General features: G+C 34.2%; 1 protein-coding gene across 3 annotated transcripts in view; it reads right to left on the bottom strand.

The window, feature by feature from the left end:
• The window catches only part of tsl (membrane-attack complex domain containing protein torso-like), a 107,599-nt gene extending 86,499 nt beyond the window's left edge, over positions 1-21,100 (bottom strand). For 2 of the 3 annotated variants that reach the window (XM_073089200.1, XM_073089198.1), the window contains exon 1: positions 20,719-21,099. The gene's annotated coding sequence lies outside the window, so the exon portion shown is untranslated. Of the gene's footprint in view, positions 1-20,718 lie in introns of all 3 variants that reach the window. The other variant, XM_073089199.1, reaches the window with a different exon arrangement.
• Between the last annotated feature and the right edge of the window lie 829 nt (positions 21,101-21,929).

Here is a 21,929-nt window from a genome sequence, read left to right as displayed (position 1 = left end):
ATTTCATATTTCATTTCATTTCATTTCAAAGGTGCGTAAGCCCCTTTCATTTTACGTAAAAAATATTATTTGTGTATCAGTAGTGTGACATTCAAGGATTTTTCAAAATTCATCTCCAAAACAGGGCTAAATAAGGGATGAAAGCTTGCTTATATAACACAGATTTATTTCACAGTAATTAGGATTATTAAAGTAACAAATTCCTTATTTTGTTGTGGTTTCAAGAAATACAAATATTCTGAATACACCGCCATCTCGCGTAACTTTCCGAAACTGCTAAGGGATGAAGCAAGGGGTTGAAGCGAAGCTTACGTTAACTACACCGTATTTCTCAAAATGGCGCCTAATGTACACAAAACATAATTAACACTTTAAAGTAGTTAAAATAAGTAAATTAAACTTAATAAATCCTATTAGATCATTTCTAAAAAAATGCTATAAAAATAATAAAAAATTGTAATAATATGAAGTGTGATGAAACATTGTAAACACTATTTGGTTTTCCTTTATAATAAAGTTTGCTTATCCTTTTATTATCCGTATCTTTTTATAAAAAAAAACTGGTAAAAACAAACAAAGATAAAAATAATAACAAAAACGAAACTGTCTAGTGGGATTTTCCGTTTGTCCGCGTGTTCTCTGGTGGGATTCGAACCCACAATCTCCGGCACCAACAACCGGGCCTTTCCTATTAGGCCACAGAGACACAACGTAAACTTTCGAAATATCGTATATATAGGGTGGGAAAATTGTATCTACTCGTATAATACAATTATAAAATTCTCGTAAATAATATAAACAATAATATAAAATTCTCGTGTCACAATGTTAGTTACAGTACTCCTCCGAAACGACTTTACCGATTTTCACGAAATTTTGTATGCATATTAAGTAGATCTGAGAATCGGCTACTGTCTATTTTTCATAACCCTAAGTGATAAGGGTTGTTCACTTTTCATTTTTTTTATTTATATGGCAACACAAAGTTTGCCGGGTCAGCTAGTAATTATAGATATATCATCAGTATGTATACAATTCCATTTTGATTGTGTTCGTAATCTCTCTACAATAACTTGAATATGTTTTATGATTGTAATAATGCAGGGTCATTTGGAAAGTTCTTAAATGTATTTGGACCCTTAGGTTCCAGATCAAAATTACTTTTTATTTCGTAAACTTTTTTTACTTCTCAACAAAACGTACATTGCCAAATAAAAAAATACATTTACAGCCGATCACAGCAATTGGTCATTGTCCATGAAAATTAATAATCAAGTTATAAATAAAATAGAGTTTTATACGCGTTGGCCACTTAGTTATGGTCTTCAAAACCCTTAAACCTTAAATTTACTATTCTGAATCATTGAAACTGGCCAATGTTTTCTTACGACAATATTTATCATTACAAGAAAGTAACATGTAACACATTGTAACACATGCAAACAAATAACTTACTTATTCTCAAAACCCAAATCCATTAACCTTTACAACGAAGGCTTTCTGTCGCTTGTTGGTGTGAATAAAAATGCTATAAAAATCGACAATGAGGTTCCATGATTAGTATTCTGGTAGCGTGGTACCCTCACCACACGTTCCTACGGGTTGTTTGGCTCTGATCGGCTTGATAGCGATTCGATAAAGCCCTGCTCATGCTTTAAAATGCTTATAAAGATTAATTCAGTAGGTAGATCATCTGTGGTTCACCACACCTTTTTTTTTTGTTTACGAGGGGGAAACCTTCAAAAGGTACCCGGTGTCGTGGGAGCGACGTAGGGTTATGTGGGATTCTTACCGCACTAAAACCCCCCCGGTGGCCGTCCTCGGCGCTGCGTAGAGGGCTCCGGGATCTCCAAAGGAACGCAACCGGAGCCCTCTTAGCGCGTTGCCCCGTCGGGCTCCGCCCAGGTGAGCTTGGCGCTCGCCACAACGTCTGGTGCGTACAACGGTATGCGACCACACATACCGCCGTCCTTGCCGGGGCCGCTGGCTGGGCGGTTCGAGCTCCCACTCTTGCCACCCGCAACCCCGGAAACCCCCTTTTAGTCGCCTCTTACGACAGGCAGGAGATACCGTACTCCTATTCTACTCCCGAAACTACAGGGACGACACACCTAATAACAGTGTTAAGCGCGCTGCTGTATTTCGATTTAAAAGCAATTTTTTTCCGGTCAAGCATATTTATTCGAGGCGTTCCGACTTAATACTCAGGGGTAGTAACGCATTTCTGGACAATAGATAGAACTCTCATATTATCTGGGATTGATTACAGATATTCAAAGGAGTAGGAGACACTTAACATCAGCGTCATCAGCTGGACTGCATGCTCGTTTCCTGCTCCTACCTTATAATAGAGACTTGAAGATTATAATAAAGAGAGAATGAGAAATACTCCATCCATTTTAATAATTAGGTTAATAAGTATGGAGTGTCACTCATCCACGACAATAGTATACCTAATATTATATTTTTTCAATATTTTAACAAATAGGTAAATCGTGAGTACGAACCAGGTCGAAGGTTAGTTTGCAGTAAAATATTCCGACTGGAGCTTACGAAATGGCGCATACTTTATTATGAATTCAATTATAATATTTTAGGCTGAGTCTATTAATACAGGTACTGTACGAACGATTTATATTAATTGAATAAATGTACGAATAAATATATTAAAAAAAAAAAAAAAACCTAACCTAACCTAACCAATTGAATAAATGTACGAATAAATATATTTAAAAAAAAAATGAATTTGTCACATTGTTTAAAGAAAAAAAAAATGAATAAATGTACGAATAAATATATTTAAAAAAAAATTGAATAAATGTACGAATAAATATAATTTATTAGTCCAGTACCTGTACAAATAGTCACATTGAATATTTTATGCATTATGACTTAGTTAAGATTTGTTGTTTGAAGCAAGACTGCGTTACTTGGAACTACTATCTGTGACATTTAACCTTCAATAATTATGATGAAATTAACAGAAAATGAAGATTTCCCCGTACTGATTAAAATAAATGGTTATAAAATCAAAATAAAAATTGTAAATCAAAATCAAAATAAATACTTTTTTTTAGTACTGGCTGTTAGGTTTTAAGGTCAATGGAGCCCATGGGTACCTGGGATCCCTTAAACGGAACTGGAGTCTTACTGGGTTTATTGCAGATATAATGTTAGTCTTGCCAACTAATGCCAGATATCTAATGAATCTATCCAAGTTATGCCTACCAAAGATCGAATTTTATAATTTCTAGTAGGCAGAAATTTTATCCCTTTGTAGTAGGAAAAACGTGGATATTTTTTATTAGTAACAGTAAGTTGGAACGGATAATTAGTATGTTTGCTTTACTTCACTTAAACCTGAACACAGCTACACTTATGCAATAAGGCAGAAGATGGTGTGATAGTAATGCAGGTTTTAAAGGACACTGAAGAAAGTTAAGTATAACGACTTTACTGCCTATAAGACCTACTTTATACCCTCGCGTAAAAATCCAAATTTAATAAAATGCAATACCTATTATTAAACTTACTCGTCATATAGAAATATCGAAAAAGAGTCACAGTGCGGTTAACAAAAAAAAACTATCAAAACAAACAAAAACACCTAAATTATAAATGCATGTATGTTTTAGATAACTATCAATCTTATACCTCAATTTAATCACCTCGGTGAACACCGAAGGTTAGAATTAATTTGCTCTAGCTCGAACCGTAAGGAAAAACAATTAAGTTGCTTCCAAGATGCATATTATATCGGTATTTCTAAGAGATTTTCTTTGCGTCAATGTACTAAAGAGTAACCATTTTACCTCGTGTATGGTTTGAGTGCCTTTTCATCAGTTATATAAATGTTTATACTTATTTTGTATGATTGCAGGAGCAAACGAGCTTGCAGTTCATCTGATAGTAAGTGGTCACTATCCGAGACCATCTGTAACCATATAGAACAAGTTCTACGTGATGCGATAACAGATACCTTGGCACTCTTGGGAGGAAAGACGGTTGGCCCAAAAGTCAGTCAACATCCACTTCTTTCTACAGTCGAAACGAAATACTGCTTCACGCTAGAAATGGATATGGTGGTGGTATCTCTTTCGAAAATAGTGGCTGTACCACTACTCAAAAATGTAGTTTCTTTTATTATGGTAATATTATGTTATGGATGGATTGTAAAAAATGAGTTCGATTCTTCGAAATTGTGGGAATGACGTACGCTATATTTGAATGATCAATATTATCTCTAATATTATCAGACAGTGGAGGATAATATTCTTTTGGCACGTTCTGTAGGCAAACGGCTTGACGGCTTTTAACATATTATGAGGTGAAGTTGGATTCGTCGAAATTGTGGGAATGACGTACGCTATATTTGAGTGGCATTATATTATCAGACTGTAGAGGATAATATTCTTTGGCACGTCCTATAGAAAAACAACTTGACGGATTTTAACATATTATGAGGTGAAGTTGGATTCGTCGAAATTGTGGGAATGACGTACGCTATATTAGTAAGCAATCGGGTTTTTCTGTTTTTAAAGTATTTCTGCAATGTTTATGATATTATAATATAAGGATTTTGAATTATATTACATTGTATGTAGTTGTGTACTGTCCTTAATAAATGCAATTTACAAGAAGCTTACAATATACTCGTACATGCATAATCATGAGATGAGCAGTTCTTACGAAATATACTCGCTGGCCTTTAAGTCAATTTAAACTTAACATCCACAATTTATAGTCATCGTAAACATTGACAGTATCGGAAATGCGTAGTATTATGAGTTTTAAATTTAACAAACCTGTTGGTGGAAGTGGAAGGAGCTAAAATGGTAATCTTCACGTCAAATATTTGGCGAACGCGCAAGCGAATAATTTCCTAATTTAACTTAAACTTTTGAAGTCATACCCAGTGTTTGGTTTAATAATTATGATTGTTTTTTTTTTCAAAACAAACAAATAAAATCCACACACTAGTTGGCTAGTATAATACATTGCAATTTTTTAGAAAAATTGAATTTTAAGGCTATATCAGCGTTTCCCAGCCTTTTTCAGTCCACGGACCCTTAGGAATTCAAGCACAGTTTTCACGGACCCCCTTAATAAAATAAACAGCAAAAAACGGATTACGTATTTATTTTAGTTATTACAGAAAAAAAAAAACAAATACAGAAGATAATTATAACTGTTTATTATGAAAAATGTGAAATAAAATTGGTGTTGCTTTTTTGCAACTAAATCAGGGATATTCGGGTTGATGTTGCTACTAAGCTGTAATGTCAAATCAGATTCTACTTGCAATCTGTTTCTGTATTTGTTTTTTGTAGTAGCTTCCTAGATTCGTCTAGATAGCTAATTTGTTACTTCACAAGGGAACCCGATACACTAGTTGCCTGTGAAGTTCCTACATGTATCCTGTCACAATCAAGACAGATGATCACAATCGAGACTAAACTAGTCCAACCAGCGATTTAGGATCAAACGTTTAACCTAGACTAATCTAGTTTATCCTGTTAATAAAACGTCCGCTCTATGTCTTAGGGCTAGGTCTTAACTGAATGGAGCTGGTATTTTTAAGTTGCAGTAAGTAATACATTTTGGGTTACAATATTGTTTTGATAAATCCATTACTTAATATATTCTGCATCTCTCATGTTTATTACGAATACTCAATTTTCAGAATGCAGAAACTGTTAAATGTCGATATCAGGCAGGCAAAACATTGGATAGATTATTAATAACGGATGTAAATCTATGTGTCATGTAGTAACTTAAGAAGTTTAGTGATGTGCATTTGATTTAGAAAATTTGGTATATCTATCTTTAAACGGTGCCAAACTCATAATGTCCAATTCTCATTCCCATTGATGATCATAGATTTCTGTACTTATTTTTTTGCGGTCTACAATATTATCTGCTCTGGAAATAAGTCAAAGTTCACATTACTGTCTTCAACCTTCACCCATTCAAGATCAAAATCAAAAAGTTTTTTCATACAATTTTGTAAACGTCAGCAATTTTTACCACTGCTTCGGGAGGTATTTCGCTATGGAGAAGTGGCGTAAGAAATTCGACTTCGATATTTATCTTCCTTGCTGTTCCTTCTACCCTGATTGACTCTTCAAATCTATAAGCCTAAGTATGTACTGAATTAACAAAGCCCAACGCCCAAACACCACTTAAGAACGGACGACACCAGCCAATTGACCTCGAATGATCTCTCCTAAATTGCATCTTCCCGTGTCTGTACGTATTGGTAGTTGATCCTTTAACCCACATATCGTGGCTCCGACAATGCTGTCGCAATAAGGTCGAGGTGATTCGAAACGGATTCTTCTTAATCGTGATGTAATGCATTGTTTGGAGGTCCAATGCTTTGTTTCTTTTGTATCGAAAGTGATTTCTGTTGTTTCTGTCAAAAAGCTAACATATCCATTATTATTGTTAAAGCATTTCTCTGTTGTTTTTGTCAAAAGCCAACGTATCCTTTGTTGTGTTTTGATTTATATTCTGTACAATCTTTAAAAAGTTTTCTATTGTTATCATTAAAAAGCCAACGTACCCACTTATGCTTTTGTTGCGTTATTTTTTAAAGTAAAATTTCTGTTGTTTCTGTAAAAAAAATAGTTCTTACGAAGTAATTAATCGTTCTTACGACGACAAAGTCTGTCTGTTGTAAATTTTGTTGACGCTGAAGCGTCTATTGATAATCTGTTGCTCAATGCTCTTTGTTGTACATTTTTTTTAAATTTCTCTCATTCGTCCATTTGCCTTTCAGCTCATATTTTATATCTAACAAATCTAATAATTGTAAATAAATTACAACACGACCAAACGTTATAACTTAATCGCTTATTAATTTATTATTAATGCACGGACTTGTTTTGATTATAAATGTATTTTCTTGTGAACGATCTTGAATGTTATGTTATAAATATTTTAACACTAAAATGTAAAGTCATTAATAATCTTATGAACCTTGTGGTTTTAGCAGTAATATATATGTGCGTCGTTGCAGACACTTTATTATTATAGTATTTTCCGTAAAGAAACTGTTAAGTAAGTACCTACTACAAAAAAAATGGTCCAGTAAGAAAGTTTGTAATTTATCTTATAAATTACTGCTAACAATAATCTTCCTCAAAACAACAATCTTCAAAAGAAAAATATAAATAAATCATCTAACTGAAGATTTATGTGAAATCAGCCTAACAGTTTATTGAATACCTTTACACAAACAAATCAATTGTTTGAAACTTACCTATTATTTATGTATTGTTGTATTTTACCGATTTATCGTGACTTTTAGACACGATGTTAGACCTAACATTATGTCGTTTGTTAAGATACAATACTTACAATAGAAAAATCTTGATTACAATAGACTTGAAAATGCATTGCACAATGTTTAAAGAACATATGGTTTAAAGATTGAATGGTAGATATTCTTGCAAAAGTAAACTGTATTTGTGTGTATTCAACATAAATACTTATTGTATCGACGTTTTGTACGTAAATCAATTCTAGCAAATACAAAATGAGCAAATATAATAAAATTGTCTGTAGTTAAAGTAACTGCCATTGTAAAAGGATTTTACGAAGAAAAGTTGTCTTAATTTGGGAGTTTGAAATTAGAATCGGAGACCTCCGATTTTTCAAAATTACTCGTATGTAAGTATACGAACATAATTATCACTTGTTAAAACGGTGAAGGAAACATCGCAAGGAAACCTACACACCAGAGAGATCCTTAAAAAGTTTTGGAAGGTGTATGAAGTTTACGAAGCACTTAGCTAACGCGATAGACTATAGTTTAAAGTGTCTAAACCACTCCATCTGAGACACTGTACCCACTGGAACCCGTCCCTCTGAGACACCGTGTCCTGTAGTGACAATAATAAGTTGACCGTATAAACGACAGGATTTAAAAATGAATAAAAACATTAAAAGCAACATATCCATTACACACAATCCTTGGTAACTCTATCAACATAGGTTACTAACCGAGTAATGGTCAGGTTACCTTTTAAGATGACACAAACAAATAAATTACCTATTTTAGTGATAGTGGGTGGATTATATTTGAGTCACTTTATTTGGCTCTTACAAATCCTTTTTAAGCCTTGGTGAAGCTGGATGACAACTTCTCTCAGTGACAGGTTGAAAAAACTGCATTAATGAGGGTTCTGAAGTTCAAATCTCAGACACGCACCTCTAATTGTTCGAAAGTTACTTGCATATAATTTTATTATTATCTGTGTTAACAGCGAAGGAAAATATCGCGAGGATCCGCGTACCCTAGAAAAAAGAGATTTTAGATAAAAGTTCTCAAAAATATGTGAAGTCTACCAATTCGCACTTGGTCGTCGCGGTGGATTATGGCGTAATCCTTTTAATTTTGAAAGGGGCAATTGGAACAATAGGTTGATGATGCCTCTTACAAGGGATCCTCTACGTGCCTGACATGCTTTATGTCTGTAAAGAATAGATAAATAAACAAATTAAATGATCGACTGATCATAATTCCATATCAACATCATTATCACATATTTGATTAATACTTGTCATTGGATAATGTTCATCTCATTGCCACACGGAAACCCATTTATAATACAGATGTTTTATCATGAAATATACAATTTAAATTTCCTAATAATATAAAGGTCAAAGTCATTATGACATTAAAACGGTTTATTTATAGTTCACAAGAACAATAAACTCGGAATAGTACCTGAGGTCGGTCACAGATGCTTAGACCAATAAGGACTAAGTTGGAACGCTTCGGATAAGTATGTTTTCCTTACCACACACTTCAAACCAGAACCCAGCAGCACCGAAAACTGTTGTTATTAGACTGAAATAGAGGTGGCCCTCAGGACTGAGGTATTCCCTCAGGACTATGACATGGGGCTCTTCAAGAGGGGTGTAAAAAGAGCTCTCCTTCAAAGCCGGCGATGCATTGGCGACTCCTCTGGTGTTGCAAATGTCCATAGGCGACGGTGACTGCTTTCCATCAGGTAGCCCGTCTGCCTTATCGTTAGGTTAAATATAAAAAAAAAAGGTGGCGGTGGTGAACCACAAAAGGTTCTTCCAGCTTATGAATGATCAATTTAATTTATGATCTAGATCACTTAATATTAAATATATAATCAATATCATTATCAACAACCCATTACTGTCTCACTGCTGGGAACGGGTCTTCTCTCATAATAAGAAGGATTAGGCCATAGTCCACCGCGCTGGCTAAGTGCGTTTTGGTAGACTTCACATACCTTTGAGATTTTTTTATAAATCTCTCAGGTATGCAGGTTTCCTCACGATGTTTTCCTTCACAGTTAAGCAAGTGATAATTAATTTCTAAATTTCTTTCTTTTAGATACATGTCTGTGGTTAATAAATTTACCTGACGGAGGGTAACATATTTAAGCGTATGTGTAATTCTTTATCACTGCAGCCCAAAGGGTTGGACGGATTTTAATATACAAGGTGTCGTTGGAATCGTCTAAATTGTGGTAGTGATAGGGTATATTAAGAAGCCGGTTTGTTTTTTGTTTTTAATGATATTTATCTAATTTATTATAATGTAACTAGCTGACCCGGCAAACGTTGTGTTGCCATATAAATAAAAAAAGTTAAGGGTGAACAACCCTTATCACTTAAGGGTATGAAAAATAGATAGTAGCCGATTCTCAGACATACTGAGTATGCATATAAAATTTGGTGAAAATCGGTTAAGCCGCTTCGGAGGAGTACGGTGACTAACATTGTGACACGAGAATTTTATATATAAGATGTAATAACTGTTAGCCACTAAGTAGCTATATAAATGTAGAATAAACGTTAGTGTATTATGTATTACGTCTTAAAATTTTAACCTAATTTAGTATTATGTATTCTTAAAATAATAAAGTGTGAATAATGTAGTCTAGAATCGACATTGTCTTTTAAATTATGCAAATCTCAAATTGTGGCATTTGGCTCAATGTCGTCAGAAGTGCGGGACTACTGTTTTGAATATGGTCACGGAAGATTGCATATTCTTTAAAGAGATAAAATATGTGATGGTAGAACGTTATTTTACATTATTTCTAAGTAATAAATAGGTGTTAAGTCGATAAGAATTATAATTTGACGATTCGTGTGAAGGTCACCTTAACGGTGATATTATTCCTAAGTAATAAGCATTCAGTTGATAAAAAATATAATTTGACGATTCGTTTGGTCACCTTACCGATCTGACACGCGGTGGGTTCCAAATTCGATTCCAGGTCAGACATATCTTGATTTTAGGTTGGTATTCAAGGTCTGAATGTATTCGTCTAGTTATGTGTGACACACGCAAGCATGACACAGGACAATCCTAATCCTAGTAGTAATCTATAGCAGCGTTTCCCAGCCTTATTCAGTCCACGGACCCTTAGGAAGTCAAGCACAGTTTTGACGGACCCCCTTAATAAAATAAACACCGAAAAACAATGTATTAAGTATTTATTTTAGTTATTACACATACAAAAAAAAACAAATAGGTAAGATAATTATAACTGTTTATTATGAAAAATATGGAAAAATGTGTGAAGGTTAGTGTTTTCTTTTTGCAACTAAATCAGGGATATTCTGGTTGATTTGCTATTAAACTGTAATCTCAAATCAGATTCTACTTGTAATCTGTTTCTGTATTTGTTTTTTGTATAAACAATAACCAGTAGAAAATGCCTTTTCACATAGTTATGTGGTTGCAAAAAGCAGTAAAGCGGTCCTTTTACATTTAATGAGCGATTTATGTATGGTCCAGAGACGACTCCGCGACCCCCATACATTTATTCGCGGACCCCCAGGGGTTCGCGGACCACAGGTTGGGAAACGCGGATCTATAGAATATCATTTCGCTTATAATAGGTACCTTCATGTTGTAGTAATTTATAGTTAAAATTAAAAATAATTATACATCGCATAACTTATGCGCGACCTTGACTTGAAATAATGAAAATAATTTTATATACAAATAATCCAACAAAACGTATTTAGTAATTTTTATAATCTCTGTCCATGTAATAAGCAAATAATAAGTAATGTGTTTATTTTATTTAATTTGAAGGTCAATCTTTAAATGGTCAAGGAAACTTTGCAAAGATTATTTATTATTATTTCAGAAATTTTGGTGCAGTATTTTAGCTGTTAGAAGCAACAAATTTCTGCGTTTTAGGGTGCCATACCCAAAGGGTGAAAACTGAACCAAATTACTAAGCCTCCGCTTTTTTTTATAATATAGGAGTAACAGACGAGCATGCAGTTCCACTTGATGGTAAGTGGCTACTGCCGCCCATGGACTTTTGTAACCAACCCCAGATAGGATTAGATATTCCTACCTGAGGTCAGCCACAGATACGCCACTACTCCAGGCGACTAAGCTGGAATGCCTCGGAAAAGTATGTCTCCCTTACTACACCTTTCAAACCAGAACGCAGCAGCGTTTAACACTGCTGTTATTAGTAGAAATAGGTGTGACGGTGGTGCTGCCAGAGTCGAACCAAAATGGGTTCTACCACCATAAAAATTATAGACGTTTAATTCCTTCAAGCAGTTTGGGTTGCATGGCAGCCAAAAAATGAGACATACATAATACACATTTACGTTCAAAAAACATTACCTTCCCCAGTCGAGTACTTAATTACTAATTAACATTCCTTAATTATACAAACTAACCAAGAAGTTTAGTCACACTTAAGACACAACATAGATAAATCCCGATGTAAATGATCTTTGGCCATAATAACGCGAACACGTGACGTTCCCACAAGATAAAAGTATAATATATCATTGGCTAATAGTCGTGAGAAGATGCGACACTCTCAGATTGCAAAGTCCCACTATATTCATTCATATTATATGTTATCTTATATACTTAGTGTTGCCCGCGACTTCGTACGCGCGTATTATAATAAGAATAATTCGAACATTTAATTTTAATCCCCTCAGGGGACGAATATCATAAAATTATTTTTAGTTCGTGAGTGACTCAGGCTCTGCGATGATAAGCAAGAAACAAGTAACTTTTTCCCTTTAATATTTGACTATAACATATAACATAGGTACATATAACGATAACTTAATGCAATTAAAAAAAATTAGCCCCTGTTTTCCGCCTCAGAGGTTGATATTTCGAAAACCTCGAAATAATTTAATTATTTGTTACCAGAAAGCCAAATACTAATTTTCATTGTACTTGCTTAATAAAACCTTCTAATACTGGCAGCTTTTCAATCAAACTTTCAACCCTTGTTTAAGTTTATAGGATGCCTATATCACAAAATGAACCTATTGACAAAATTTTATTGCTTTAGTTTCAGTAGTTTAGGCTCTATGGTGATTTATTAATAGACTGAGTATTCCTTTCGCTTTTATATACCTAAAATAAATAAAGATATTCTTATCATTATTATTTATGCAAAAAGTATTACGTACGAAGACGTGACGTACGTATTTTTATTTCTCTACTTATTTTTTATATGTTATCAATGAGTTAAATGCGTAGTATGTAAATAAGTAAATAGAGTAAGTTGTTTTTTCATTTGTAAATAAAAATAAATGCGTCCAGTCCGTGATTTGAATGTCGATGCAGTTTCTAGCGACGCTTCTGCTCCATAGCAGACTGCCTTCCGAAATGGTGGTATTGAATATTCAATAACATTTGTATAGGATTACATTTTGTATAAAAGCAGTTTGAATTTGGCATGGTTACTGATTTCTAAGAAAGCACATGCTTTACTTGAAAGCAATTACATAATTATGTACTTAAAATTTTAAAGGCTTAAAGTTCTAAAGACTTACTTAGAAAATTTTGTAGATCATTTTAATTTTCTATTAAAATGAAATAGCTAACGAGCATGGCATTTACATGGTAAATGGTCACTTCTATTACAAGACTGAATATGAAAAGCTGTGGCGGGGCTGCAGTTATTCTTTAAAGGCAACCCCCTTTGGGGGTTAAATTCTTAAGAAATTTTAACCGCGGGGCTTGCTTAGAATTGGTCGCTTACACCCATATTTGCACTATATGAGACAATATATCCATGTTACGTAACAAGTAAGCGTAAGTAGTATCGTAAATCATCGACACGAGTAAACAAACACGTTATCACGACTTGCGAACAAATTACTGACATATGAGTCGATAAATTAATGTAATCTCGCCGAAGAAAGGAAATATCGAAATGTATTCTAGGTTCTGGCATTCCAACCCCGGGAGGGCTAAGGGCCTCGAGTTTCTTCCCCCCTGAATCTAAAACTATGTATTTACTTCATTCGTGACTTTTTAGAGAGTGGTTAAAAGCTTGGTTCGTATTAATTGTGGGAGTAAAAGATAATATTTAAGAAGTCAGTTTCTTTTTTGTTTTTATAATGATGTTAATGATTACTAGTTTATAATTTAAACACGAATTTACAATAAGTGCTTTCAATTTAAAGTGTTTTGATTTTTGTTGGTCATCGTCATCATCAGATCAGTCATCAGATAGCAATAATTTAGTTTAATTATAGTTGTATATTTAAGTCATTTGCTCAAATCCAATTTCAAGATAAAATTTTAATTTAAAAGAGAGTCTCAAAATATGTATAGCCTCTACTAATTTATTATGAAAACCACTACAAAAGATAAAGTTATATAATATAAATATTTTAAAAGTTGACCGAACTGAATTGGTTTTTTACGCAAATTAAATCAGTATCGAATACCTTATTAATTACACAAAACTTGATTTAACATACCTACAGCAAGATAAATATTGCGAAATATGTAAATATTTACATATTTTATAAAATTTCAATAACAACCTTGTTTCAAATATTTTAAGCGTAAAACATAAACCTTGTTATGTTTTTATATAAAATTCTCGTGTCACAATGTTAGTTACCGTACTCCTCCGAAACGGCTTTACCGATTGTCACCAAATTTTATATGCATAATTGCATATTCAGTAGGTGTGAATCGGCTACTATCTATTTTTCATACCCCTAGGTGATAAGGGTTGTTTACTCTAACATTTTTTTATCTATATGGCAACCCAACGTTTGCTGGGTCAGCTAGTGTTTATGTAGTTTATATAGAAGGTGCAAATATTTTCTGATTTTAAAGGATAGAGTTTAAACAAAAGTTAAGAGTCTTATGAGTCCTATGAATGATACAAATAGACCACAAATATCCAGTGAATAAGTTTGTATAAATTATTTTTTTTTATTATGTAGTTCCTATTGGCCTTTGTGGCCTACAGTATCACCAGGAATAAGAATCTACTTTATCTTCTGCTGATTATTCGACCTTTTTAAGCAGAATTTTGTTATTGCTTCATAAATCTACCAAATTAACTCACGTGTGTGTCAGGAAGAACATTGTGCATTAGAAGTCTATTTATTTAGTGATCTACGTAATCTTTTTGCCTCGAGATGATTTCCTCAAGTGTTCAATGTGACCCTGTAAAGTTTTTTGTAGTTTTTAAGTGGTTTGGATGCTGCCATATGAATCTTTGTGCATATTGGGAATAACGTGTTTTTAGGCGGAGTACTTAAGTTTTTTTAGGTATCAAATGTTTGGTTAAGTCATTTAAAGATGGTGTCATGTTACTATAGATAAATCGATTTCTCGAAGTTTTTTTTATAATATTGAATTTTGCTAGTTCAAAGGAGACTGCAGGCCATCTGATGGTAAGTGGGTAGCCACGGCAGAACGGTACTAGTGGCTACCCTCTTACCGTCTATTATTAACTTCAGATAAGATTAGATTTCTACCCGAGGTCGGCGCCTGATGCACCTATTAGGATTAAGTTAGATCGCTTTGGATTAGCATATCTTCTTTACCACACCCTTCAAAGCGGAACACAGCGCTTAACACTGCTGTCATTAGGTGCAAATACGTGTCGTGGTAGTGCCTCCGAAGTTGATCCACAAAGCGTTTTACCATCTTATAAATGTATCTAATAGTAAGCGCCCACTGCCGCCCATGGACATCTGTTACCACCGGATAGGATCGGAGTCCTACTTGAGATCGACCACCGATAGTAATATTGTAATCCTTACTGACAAATGAATAAATTATTATGATTATGATAGTTGTATTAATATAATAATATTTATTATCATATAGGTGGCAACCCTAACCTACTTAGGGATGGCCAGGGCGAAAGTGACCACTGACCATCTGCCGCAATGCAAAGCTTAAAATCAATTTTGGATTGATTAATGTTTGACGACACCCCAAGGCTGCTACTGAGGCGTGAAATTGCAAAACAAAAGCGTATCATGCACAGTTTTGCAAGGGTACAAGATCGCAAGGCCATGCCGAATAATGTCGGATTACAAGCGATCTTCGTTTTGAGCCGAGAAATTGTGTAATTCGATTCGATAAATTTAAATAGCCTTAGGCGTCAGAAATTGTCGTGAGATGTAATATTTTTTTATATAATATAGAAGTACTGTGTAAGTTGTTACTGCCGCCCATGGAAATTTGAAATCAACCCTAGATAGGATATTACTACTTGAGGTCGGCCACAGATGCGCCGATACCCCTGAGGAGTAAGCTAGAACGCCTCGAAAAGGTATATATCCCTTACCACACCCTTTAAACCAGAACACGGCAGGGTTTAACACTGCTGTTATAAAAAAATAGGTGTAGCGGTGATACTGTCGGAGTCGAACCACAAAGGGTTCTACCACTTTTGGAATAAATATGGAAGGAAGAAAGGCACCCAAGAAATTAAGAAAGAGAGCAACAGAAAGAAAGAAGGATAGAAATAAAGGTGTTTTTTTTTTAAATAAATAACATTTTCTACTCTTAGGGGCTTGTGATTCAGGCGATTTCCTGTGTGCTGTCTATGAGGGTACCACAAAGGTGAAAGATATGTATCACCTCGATTCCGAATAGAAGTTTATAAGAAACGTGTCGTTCTGAGTGCAGATAAGAGCATAAATGTGTGTACAGCAGAATTTGAAATGTGGATGAAGAAGTCACGGATATACTAAATAATTTTGTCGATTTTTCAAATTGTTTGGTTATATCAAGAATCCGAGTTTTTTAACATAATCCGAGTGGCAAAGAAGCATGCAGTCGGCGTGATTGTAAGTGGTCAGTTGGTCACTGCTCCCTTGGACGATTCTAATAAGCGTTAACCCCAAATATGGTTGAGATCCCCAGGTGGACTGCAGATGCATCGCAAGCCTTAGTGATTGCGTTTGAATGCCTTGTGTCTCTATGGCTTTATGTCTTATACGTTAAAGTACCTTGTAGGCGATATTTTATTTTTTCTACTCACCCAGGTGGTTCGGACTCGTACCTAGTCAGTGACTACACTATATTTGCCTTTAGGTCCTAACTTTTACGTCATACGTTTTTATTTATTCATATTATTGTTAATGATTTGTTTTTAAAATCTGTTGAAATATTGCTGGCATTTTTTATTAAGAAACAATTACGACATAAATTAGTAGCCATTTTTGTTTTCTATTTATTATATTATTATAACACACCTATCTAGAAGTTTTAATACTTAAATATATTAATACTAGCTGACGCGGCAAACGTATTGCCATTAAATAAAAAAAATATGGGTGAACAACCCTTATCACTCAGGGGTAGGAAAAATAGATAGTAGCCGATTCTCAGATTCAGTAGATATGCATATAAAATTAGGTGAAAATCGGTAAAGCCGTTTCGGAGGAGTACGGTAACTAACATTGTGACACGAGAATTTTATATATAAGACTAGCAGAACCCGCGGCTTCGCCCGCGTAAAATAATATGATATGACATACAAATAACTGTAATCGTAAATTTCTACCTTTAACAATTTTAACGATAAAGTAGAATTAATATTTAATTAATGAAAGCTTTTTTTTTCGTCACTGTGTACCTAAATTGGTCAAGCTTTCTTCAGAAACATACACTAAAACTCTAATAAGTGGACTGTAATGAAATTGTCTTTAAAATATAAGTTTCATGTACGATACAATAATTATGTATTATTTACACTATTCCATAGGAACCGTCCATGTTATATGGGGCCTTACATACAGTGGTTCTTTCCAGGGTCGCTGGCTGGGCGGTTAGAGCTCCCATTCTTGCGGCCCGCAACTCCAGAAGTCCCCCTTTAGTCTCGTACGTCAGGCAGGGGATACTGTAGCCCTGTTCTAGCCCAAAATTTTAATCCAAGGTCATATAGACCTTGTCTACCACATCACCATCACTAATCCACGCATAACCACAACCATACCCTACGGCAGGACAAAATGTTGGCACGCAGTGTGTCCAAAGTAGTTGCGATGTACCTAATCAGTATACCAAAATGCAGGCCAATTTGAATAAAATTACGCATTATCATATATGAAATTTGCACCCGTCCACGTTGTCGTGTATTTGTCTGAATAGACGTAATCTGAAATTTCGAACCTAAAAGATTCCCGTATACATACATATAACACTTCTTTTACCTCCTTAGTAGAATTTCAAAAAAATTCCTATGCACATATGCATCAATAAATACTTATCAGCAAATTTCCGAAAGCTAATATTCAACACACCAGCAGTCGGCAACCCGACACCCACGGGTGGTGTGTGTCCCGCGACTCTCTCTTGTGGCCCGCGGGTCTGCGCGTTACTAATAATTGGCCAAGTGCAAGTCAAACCCGGACCTGGAGGGTGCCGTACAACCAATTTATTTTTTTTAATTTCTAGTATTTAATATTGCAGCAGCCATTAAAGTACACACATTGTGAAAATTTGAACTGTCTACCTCTAACGGTTCAAAAGTTAGTTGGAAAAATATCAAATAGCAGCTTGTTGTATGGGGACCCCTTTTTGTTTTCAACTTTTTTATTTTATTTTTAGTATTTGTTGTTAAAAGCAGTGATAGCCTAGTGGTTAAGAAACTCGGCCTCTCGATCGAGGGGACCGAGGTTCAAATCCCAGGCACGCACCTCTGATTTTTCAAAGTTATGTGCGTATTAGAAATTAATTATCACTTGCTAAACGGTGAAGGAAAACATCGTGAGGAAACCTGCATATCTGAGAGATTTATAAAAAACAAATCTCAGAGGTATGTGAAGTCTACCAATACGCACTTGGCCAGCGCGGTGGACTACGGCCTAATCCTTCTCATTATGAGAGGAGACCCGTGCCCAGCAGTGGGCCAATAATGGGTTTGTTGATGTTGTTATAGCGGCCACCGTTATGCATCCTCTGTAAGAATTTCAAATTTCTATCTATTACGGTTCTAGAGATAGAGCCCTGTGACACACGGACAGACGGACAGACAGCGAAGTCTTAGTAATAGGGTTCCGTTTTTATCCTTTAGGTACGGAACTCTAAAAAACCGCTGTTCTGCACTTAGCACGCGCAATACATTCCCATGTTAAAAATATATGTTACAACGGCCCGTGGAATTTCACCCTACACTAAACCTCTCTGCAGTCTGTTCTTTTTCCAGACACGCCAAAGGAAGTAACTTCAATAACGGTTTTTAAAGAAACTTCCTTTACTTATAGTACTCTAATGGGGTTGATTGTTGAGATGCTAAAAATGCTGGAACAGATGTGTAAACAGAAAGGCATAATGCATACACCCTTGTTAAAGAAGATCTATTATTTCGTACCAGAAAGCTAAATCCTATTTTTACAGTCCTTGTTTCCAAATAAACGGATTTTAAAATAAGATTCCATCCCCTATTAAAAAACCTTAAGAGTTGATTTTCCAAAAACTGTGAAATAGGTGTCCTATTATTTTAATCAGAAAGCCAAATAAAAATTTTCATAGACTTTGCTTAAAAAGCTACGGACTTCTAAACGAAGTTTCCACCCCTGTTTTACCTTCTTAAGGGTAGTTTTTCATAAACGGTGTAAAAAAAGCTCTATTATTTCGAACCAGAACACTAAATGCTATTTTTACAAACCTTGTTTCCAAATTAACGGATTTTAAAATAAAGTTCTATCCCCTATTAATAAAACTTAAAGGTTGATTTTCCAAAAACGGTAAAACAGGTGTTCTATTATTTTCAATCAGAAAGCTGAATACCAATTTTCATAGACATTGTTTCAAAATCTGCGGACTTCCCAACAAACTTTCAACCCCTATTTTACCCTCTTAAGGGTAAATTTTTCAAAAATGGTGTTAAGAAAGTTCTATTATTTCCAACAGGAAAGCCAAATGCAAGTTTTTATAGTCCTTGCTTCCGATTTAACGGAGTTTGAAATAAAATTCCAACCCCCTCAATTTAACGACCTTAAGGGATGATTTTCCAAAAACAATGAATTATATATTTTCTATCGAATACCCAAATACCGATTTTCATACAGTTTACATCAAAACTGGAGGACTTTCATAGAAACTTACAACCCTTATTGAACCCACATAAGGGTTGATTTTCCAAAAACGGTACAATTAAAAGTTCACTGTATCTTACCAGTAGAGCAATGGCTAACTTTCATAGTGCTAGCTTTCAAATTGGCAAATTTTAAAATAAGCCCTTATTTTACCAACTTAAGGGTTGATTTTCCAAAAATGGTGAAATAAGTATTTAATTATTTTTAATCAAAAACCCAAATACCGATTTTCATAGAGTTTACATCAAATCTGGGGGAATTCCATACAAACTTACAACCCTTATTTTTTCACAAAAACGGTAGAACTAAAGTTATATTGTATCTAACCAGTAAAGTATTGGCTAACTTTCATAGTGCTGGCTTCTAAAATGGCAAAATTTAAAATAAGCTGTCAACCCCCATTTAACCACCTTTAGGGTTGATTTTGGAAAAACTCTTAGATTAGATTTTTATTACTTTAAATCAGAAAGCTAAATACCAATTTTCATCCAGTTTGCTTTAAAACTGACGGACTTTCATATTAACTTTCAACCCCCTTTTAACCCCCTTAACGGTGGAATATCAAAAAATCCGTTCTTAGTGCGCATCTACATTATAAAATGAAGCTATATTTCAAATTTCAAGATTATAGCTTCAGTAGTTTAGTCAAAACCTTGATTAATACGTTTTGAACGTGAGTATCTTTTCGCTTTTATAATATATATAGATGTAAAATTCATCATTATTATCTACGAGTTTGTAGTGTAGTTTATACCTAGGCAACATAAGTTACTTACCATAGTCATATTAGTAAAGATACTTCGCCGCCTTGAAATTGAATGAAGCCACAAACGGCTTATTAGTAAGTTCTTTTTTTGAATTCTTGACAAATAAAAACATTTTTAGAGAAAATTTACGAAATAATTACTAATACTGCGTAATTTACATAATAAATAAATAATTATTTCAAATATTTTAGGGACATTTTAGCACGGAGACGTGGCAAAACTTTTTAACGCAACTATTTCAATTCTCAAAACTGGGTACATTTTCTTGTTAGGAGTGAATATTCTTTACTAATCTATGACCGTAGTTAACAAGTAAGTGTAAAGTTCAACAACTATTTTTTATCAAACTGTGTAGATATATACCGACGTCTACTATATTTAAGTCAATCAAAAATTTTGCCTCATAAGTAGGTAAGTAGTTACAGTCAATGAAAAACATTAACAAAAAATAAAAGCAATGTTTCTCATAAATATGACTAGTTGATTGGAAACAGGATCTTAGATTTTTTTATAATAATTATAATAGTGCACGTAATGTAACTTATAAAGTAACAATCGTACGTAAATAAATTATAACAACACTTACCAGAAGTAAAGTCCCATCCAATTTCAAAATGATGTGGAGATATTTTTGTAGATAAAACTTAACATCCTTTCATAACTACAACATTGATTGGGTATCCATTCACAAACAATACAAGTCGAGAATACCGCGAAATCACAGAACTAAACTTTATTTTACAAAACGTTGGCAAAACCGCATAATTTTAAAATAGACGTGCCAGTAAAGTTAACCTGTAGTTACTTTTTATTTCAATGCCGTATCATGCTTGTTGTCACAGAAAACTCGACCACTGACTTGTTTTTTAAACCGAAAATGTCGTTCGTTAATGATATTTTTAGAGTAACGCAGCAACACTCCTCACGATTCGTTTCGGTCACTGACTGTGACTGACTGAACTAAACTCGCTTGACTTGATTTTTTGGAGTGGTTGAACCGTAAAATGCCTCCAATTTGAATGAATGATCACATTTTGTTCATTCATATTAAATGACTAGTGGTGTAAACTTAAAAAAATAGATCACAATTGTTACTTTAACATATTTAATTCAAAATTGTGTAATTATTCAACATTCAACTTGAGAATACTTTATCTAAAGTTACGGCAAGTTAAGTGTGGCGTCAGTGCCATCTATCGAACTGTTTGTAATTATTTCCAGTTGTACAACATTCTGTCACTAACATTCGTAATAGTACAGTGAAAACAACACAGAGTGCGCTGTTACCACTCAATGTTTAAATAGTAAGCTATAACTTGATAATTAACATTACCGACGCTATTTTCTTACTTTAAAATTTTATGAATGTTATCGCGGAAAAACCTAGTTTTTCTGTTCCGTGATGTTATTAATATTTTTATATTTTAAATATCATGAGATGTCAGCCGTTTTAATTTGGGCCATCTATCAAAGATGTTAAAAATTATATCAGACCGGATATGCGGCTACTTAGTTCCGCACTTAAATAACAGATGGAACATTATTATATTACTAAGATGAGGTTCATGCCCTGATTTTTTAATAGAGCAGCAGCATTACATAGACCAGCGTTTCCCAACCTTTTTCAGTCCACGGACCCTTAGGAAATCAAGCACATAAAATGAAGAGCAAAAAAAAAAACAATCCCCGCCAAAACATAATTTGAAAGACCGATTTATGTATTTCTTTTTTTTTTTAGACTAATAATAGTGTTATACATCATTGGATGCATCTTTTTTAATTTTTTGAAATACCGTG

The sequence above is a fragment of the Epargyreus clarus genome, unplaced genomic scaffold (assembly GCF_041222505.1).
Source record: "Epargyreus clarus isolate Ecla_fem2 unplaced genomic scaffold, WU_Ecla_fem_2.2 ptg000029l, whole genome shotgun sequence".
Taxonomy (NCBI): domain Eukaryota; kingdom Metazoa; phylum Arthropoda; class Insecta; order Lepidoptera; family Hesperiidae; genus Epargyreus; species Epargyreus clarus.
The sequence above is the reverse complement of the archived record's forward strand: the minus strand, read 5'-3'. Positions and strand labels throughout refer to the sequence as shown.